Here is a 7,199-nt window from a genome sequence, read left to right as displayed (position 1 = left end):
AACAAGTTTTCGGTGGGAGGTTATCATGAAATCCTCCTGGCAAACAGGAGACACAGTAGAATATGTGAGCCATATTATTAGGGGTTAAAGATAAAATAGGTTGTCATGAGGTAAGGAGAGTAAAGGGAATTCTGAGAATGCATTTTGAGGTGGTGGATAGGAGAAATAGTGCAGCATTTGTTGAAAGAGTAACCATAATACAGGAACATGTTTTAAAACCAAAGAAATTATAAAGAAAAACTCATTTTAAAAAGTGATTATAGGCTGGGTGCAGTGGCTCATGCCTGTAATCCCAGCACTTTGGGAGACCAAGGCAGGTTGATCACGAGGTCAGGAGTTCAAGACCAGCCTGGCCAAGATGGTGAAACCCCATCTCTACTAAAAACTACAAAAAATTAACCAGGTGCAGTGGCAGGCCCCTGTAGTCCCAGCTACTTGGGAGGCTGAGGCAGGAGAATTGCTTGAACTCTGGCGGCAGAAGTTGCAGTGAGCCGAGATTATGCCACTGCACTCCAGCCTGCACGACAGAGTGAGACTCTGTCTCAAAAAAAAAAAAAAAAAAAAAGTGATTATAAAATAATTTCTGACCATGTGACATCTAGTACATCATTTCTACCTAAAAATCTACGCAAAATGTGGAAAACAAGTGTTTTGTTTTTTGGTTTTTTGATAGAATTGACTGGGGTAGGATTTAGTCTACTGTGCCAGGAATAATCATTTGTAGAATACTTTTACATGCTAAAACTCTACACGTACCTATTTATGTCATTGTTTTGAATTTTTAGTTAATGTGCTTGGTTGGATGATTGCTAATTTACTTTTGTCTTTCTTTTTTGGCTTTTATGCAGGGTTCAAAAATGCTCCATTTATGATATTTTCTTCTAACATTTGCTTTCCTAAATAGCATTTCACAGGAATTTTGAACTTATTCAGCCACAGCATGCCTGTGGAGCATTTCCATAAATGGACCTCTTTTTGAATCAGTGGGATTTAAGCATCTATAGTGCAGCTGCAGGGGTTTGAAAGTGTATAAAATTTAGTTGATCTTAATTTACACAATACTCCTCAAATTCATATTTCTCATAGGGGAAAAATTTCCAAATTGACTTTAATTATAAAATTTTTATCTTAACTGACACTTGGATAAAGGATTATATTAAAAGAAAATGATGAGTGTGCTAATTTATGATTGTTGGTAATGGGATCCTATAGGTGGTTATATTCGAAATGGTTCTTATATTATTCCTGAAATTTAAAAAAAAAAAAAAAAAAAAAAAAAAAAAACCCTCTTTGGTTAGTACTTTGAAATAATGGCAGTGACATTATATTCTAGAGTTTTCAGTTTGAAGCAAAAACCAAAATTGTCTTAGATAAGCATTTCTAAAAATGTATATTAAGAAGCTTATCTATGAAGCTTGTGACTTTATAGCTATCTAATAAGCAAATATCATGCATGCTTTGTTTTGCCTTGTATCAGGTCAGTTTTAGATCATGTTTCTGTCCATTTTAGACTTTTTAAATAAAACAATATCAGGAAACTAAAAAAAAGGCAACTAATTAAATGTAGTAATTGTGGTTTTACAAACCTAGCAAATCAGTGGTAGAGGAAATGTGATTATTGCTAAGTAGTCTTTGAAATCTAAAGATGCAATTTATTCTCCAGAGATCATTAAGTTTTCTCTGTGATATAAGATTTTAAAATTAATTTTGTGGTGAAAAATCTTAAAAGAATTTTAGTCAATATAACCACATGCCAAAATTACTTTTTAATCCCTTTTATTGTGTTCACAGGGTTCCTGAGAATAATAGATGTACATTCAGAATGAAATGCAACACATTTAAATATATAGGCATGTTTATAGTGAGAGAAATTAATTCCAGGAAATTTGTTGTGATATACGTTTTAAAGGATATTCAGAAATTAACTTCATGTTTAGAGAAAATGATTCTCTTGTCCCTGCAACTCATAAATTATAAAAATTATATGACTGTATAATATGGTTATGTTCAGTTTGTCCCTTTGGAATAAGAGGAAAGGGGAGAGACGGAGAGAGAGGGTTAACAGATACAGAGGTGAACATTGATGATTTGTGTGAATAATATGAGACAATTTGGAAATGAAAACAATGCAATAAAATGTTGTATATACAGTTACCTTGAATAACCATGATCTAGCTAAGAAATAAAACAAAACTTAGTAATTTTTATTGCAGTTTGGGGATTATTTTCTTCCTGGTAGATTTCAACTTTTCTGACTGTAAAAAGTAAGGTAGAGCTTCCTCTTCAAAGACATTCATCCCCGTCTAATTAGGAACAAATAGCAACTTCCCTTAAAAACAAAATTTATTCAAAGACCTAAGCTAACATTCTTAAATACCTGCTAGCTGTGATAAAGAAATCAATGTGTCAGGCCTCTGAGCCCAAGCCAAGCCATCATATCCCTTGTGACCAGATGGCCTGAAGCAACTGAAGATCTACAAAAGAAGTGAAAATAGCCTTAACTGATGACATTCCACCATTGTAATTTGTTAAGCCCCACCCTAACTGATCAATGTACTTTGTAATCTCCCCCACCCTTAAGAAAGTTCTTTGTAATTCTCCCCATCCTTGAGAATGTACTTTGTGAGATCCACCCCTGCCCACAAAATGTTGCTCCTACCTCTACCATCTATCCCAAAACCTATAAGAACTAATGATAATCCACCACCCTTTGCTGACTACCTTTTCGGACACAGCCCGCCTGCATCCAGGTGAAATAAACAGCCATGTTGCTCACACAAAGCCTGTTTGGTGATCTCTTCACACAGACACGTGAAACATTTGGTGCCAAAACCCGGGTCAGCGGGACTCCTTCGGGAGACCAGTCCACTGTCCTCATCCTCGCTCTGTGAAGAGATCCACCTACGACCTAGGGTCCTCAGACCAACCAGCCCAAGGAACATCTCACCGATTTTAATTGGGTAAGCGGCCTCCTTTTACTCTCTTCTCCAACCACTCTCACTATCCCTCAACCTCATTCTCCTTTCAATCTTGCCGCCACCCTTCAATCTCTCCCTTCTCTTAATTTCCATTCATCTTCTGGTAGCGACAAAGGAGACACGTTTTATCTGTGGACCCAAAACTCCAGCGCCAGTCATGGACTCGGGGAGGCAGCCTTCCGTTAGTGTTTGATCATTATGGGGACGCCTTTCTTATTATTCACCCACATTCCATTGGTGTCTGATCTCCGCGGGGACGCCTGCCTTGATCATTCACCCACGTTCCCTTGGTGACAAGTCAATTGAGGGGACACCTGCTTTGGCTGCACACCCACGTTGCAGCCCAGGGCTGCTCCCCACCCACTTGTCTGTGTCTCTACCCTTCTTTTAAACTTGCCTCCTTCACTGTGGGCAACTTTCCACCCTCCATTCCTTCTTCTTCTCCCTTACCCTGTATTCTTGAGAATTTAAAACCTCTTCAACTCTCACCAGACCTAAAATCTAAGCGTCTTATTTTCTTCTGCAATGCTGCTTGACCCCAGTACAAACTCAACAGTAGTTCCAAGTGGCCAGAGAATGGCACTTTCGATTTGTCTATCCTACAAGATCTAGATAATTTTTGTCAAAAAATGGGCAAATGGTCTGAAGTGTCTGATGTCCAGGCATTCTTTTACACTTTGGTCCCTCCCTAGTCTCTGCTCCCAATGAGACTCACCCCAAATCTTTCTTCTTTCTCTCCTGTCTGTTCCTTCAGTCTCCACCTCAAGCTCTGAGTCCTTTGAATCCTTCTTTTCTACGGACTCTTCTGATCTCTCCCTTTTTCCCCAGGCTGCTCCTCGCCAGGCCAAGCCAGGTCCCAATTCTTCCTCAGCCTCTGCTCCTGCACCTTATAATCCTTCTATCAGCTCCCCTCCTCACACCCGATCTGGCTTACAGTTTCATTCTGCGACTAGCTCTCCCCTACCTGCCCAACAGTTTCCTCTTAGAGAGGTGGCTGGAGCTGAAGTTATAGTCAGGGTACACGTGCCTTTTTCTCTATCAGACCTTTCCCAAATCAGCCAGCATTTAGGCTGTTTCTCATCAGACCCCACTAAATATATACAGGAATTCCGATCTCTAAATCTGTCCTACAATTCAACCTGGAGTGACTTAAATGTCATCCTAACTTCTACCCTCTCCCCAGATGAATGGGAAAGAGTTTTTCTCTAGCCCAATCTCACGCCGATAACTGCCAACTTCATGAGCCAGACCTCCAGGAAAGCATTAGATCAGTTCCCCGGAAGATCCCCAATGGAGCTATCAGGCAGATTCCCCAGGTATAGCTAGGCAAGATTACATGGTTTTGTGCCTAGTTGAAGGGCTTAAAAAGGCAGTTTACAAAGCTGTTAATTATGACAAACTTAAAGAAACTACCCAAGGTAAAGACAAAAATCCAGCCCGGTTCATATCCTGCTTAGCAGCAACCCTTAGACAGTTTACCGCCCTAGACCCGGAGGGGCCAGAAGGCTGTCTTATTCTCAATATGCATTTTGTTACCCAGTGCCCTCCCGGCATTAGAAAAAGCTCCAGAAATTAGATTCCAGCCCTCAAACACCACAACAAGACTCAACCTTTCCCTCAAGGTGTACAATAATAGACTAAAGGCAAGTATTTCTGAGTTGCAATTACTTGCCTCCACTGTGAGAGAAACCCCAGCCACATCTCCAGCACACAAGAACATCAAAACACCTAAGCTACAGCGGTCAGGCGTTCCTTCAGGACTTCCTCCCCCAGGATCTTGCTTCAAGTTCTGGAAATCTGGCCACTGGGCCAAGGAATGCCTGCAGCCTGGGATTCCTCCTAAGCCATGTCCCATCTGTGCAGGACCCCACTGGAAATTGGACTGTCCAACTGGCCCAAGGCTCTAACTGACTCCTTCCCAGATCTTCTCGGCTTAGCAGCTGAAGACTGACACTGCCCGATTGCCTCGGAAGCCTCCTGGACCATCACAGATGCTTTGGGTAATTCTTACAGTGGAGGGTAAGTCTGTCCCCTTCTTAATCAATATGGAGGCTACCTGTTCCACATTACCTTCTTTTCAAGGGCCTGTTTCCCTTGCCTCCTTAACTGTTGTGGGTATTGACGGCCAGGCTTCTAAACCTCTTAAAACTCCCCAACTCTGGTGCCAACTTGGACAATATTCTTTTATACACTCCTTTTTAGTTATTCCCACCTGCCTAGCACCCTTATTAGGTCAAGACATTTTAACTAAATTATCTGCTTCCCTGACTATTCCTGGGCTACAGCCACACCTTATTGCCACCTTTTGTCCCAGTTCAAAGCCTCTTTCACATCCTCTCTTTGTATCTCCCCACCTTAATCCAGAAGTATAGGATACCTCTACTCCCTGCTTGGTGACAAATGATGCACCCCTTACCATCCCATTAAAACCTAATCACCCTTACCCCTGTCAATGCCAATATCCAATCCCACAGCATGCTTTAAAAGGATTAAAGCCTATTATCACTCACCTGCTACAACACGGGCTTCTAAAACCTATAAACTCTCCTTACAATTCTCCCATTTTACCTGTCCAAAAACCGGACAAGTCTTACAGATTAGTTCATGATCTGCCCCTTATCAACCAAATTGTTTGCCTATCCACCCTGTGGTGCCCAACCCGTACACTCTTTTGTCCTCAATACCTTCCTCCACAACTCAATATTCCATTCTTGGTCTTAAAGATGATTTTTTCACTATTCCCCTGCACCCCTCATCCCAGCCTCTCTTTGCTTTCACTTGGACTGACCCTGACACCCATCAGGCTCAGCAAATTACCTGGGCGGTACTGCCGCAAGGCTTCATGGACAGCCCACATTACTTCAGTCAAGCCCAGATTTTTTCCTCATCCATTACCTTTCTTGACATAATTCTTCATGAAAGCAACGTGCTCTCCCTGCTGATCATGTCTGGCTGATCTACCAAACCCGAACCCCTTCTACAAAACAACAGGATTTAAATCTTAATTACCATGCAAGGTCGACCAGACCTAGGAGGAACTCCCTTCAGGACAGGATGATAGATTGTTCCTCCTGGCTGATTGAGAAAAAATCCCAGTGGGTATTCAGTAATTGATATGGAGACTCTTGTGGAAGCAGAGTTAAAAAAAAAAAAAAAAAATTGCCTAATAATAGGTCTCCTCAAACACGCAAGCTGTTTGCACTCAGCCAAGTCTTAAAGTACTTACAGAATCAAAAGACTATCTCAGTCCTGACTCAAAAGGTTAGCTACACCCTCTGTGAAACGAATTTGCATAAGAACTGTTGTTTATAGGAATGCATCTTGATGGGGCTGCTGGGTTGTTATGAAATACTCAGGAGCCCAGTCCAGCTCTAGGACTCACCCCTGAGTGCACAGGCAATATTGGGCATGCTGGTAAAGGACCACTAGAATCCAGCAGCCTAGACCCCTTTCTTTGTGGTCAAGAAAGGCGGGAAAACAGATGCAGGACTACTACATCAGTGAGCATAACTAATCCGATAAGCAGAGGTCCATAGGTGGTTACACACCCTGGAAAAGAACTTACACCTGAGCGCAAAGGCAATGTTGGGCACGCTGGTAAAGGACCACTAGAATCCAGCAGCCTGGACCCCTTTCTTTGTGGTCAAGAGAGGTGGGAAAACAGGTGCAGGACTGCTACATCGGTGAGCATAACAAATCCGATAAGCAGAGGTCCATAGGTGGTTACGCACCCTGGAAAGGAATAAGTATTAGGACCATAGAGAACACTCTAGGATTAATGCTCATCAGAAAATGACTAGGGGTGCTGGCATCACTATGTTCTTTTTTTCAGATGGGAAACATTCCTCCCAAGCCAAAAAATGCCCCTAAGATGTATTATGGAGAATTGGGACCAATTTGATCCTCAGACACTAAGAAAGAAATGACTTATATTCTTCTGCAGTACCTGGCCATGACATCCTCCTCAAGGAGCAGAAACCTGGCCTCCTGAGGGAATTATAAATTATAATACCATCTTAGAGCTAGACCTCTTTTATAGAAAAGAAGGCAAATGGAGTGAAGTGCCATATATACAAACTTTCTTTTCATTAAGAGACAACTTGAAGTTGAATCCCTGAATAGACCAATAGCAGGCTCTGAAATTGAGGCAATAATTAATAGCCTACCAACCAAAAAAAGTCCAGGACCAGATGGATTCACAGCTGAATTCTACCAGAGGTA

This window comes from Theropithecus gelada, chromosome 14 (assembly GCF_003255815.1).
Source record: "Theropithecus gelada isolate Dixy chromosome 14, Tgel_1.0, whole genome shotgun sequence".
Taxonomy (NCBI): Eukaryota; Metazoa; Chordata; class Mammalia; order Primates; family Cercopithecidae; genus Theropithecus; species Theropithecus gelada.
The sequence above is the reverse complement of the archived record's forward strand: the minus strand, read 5'-3'. Positions refer to the sequence as shown.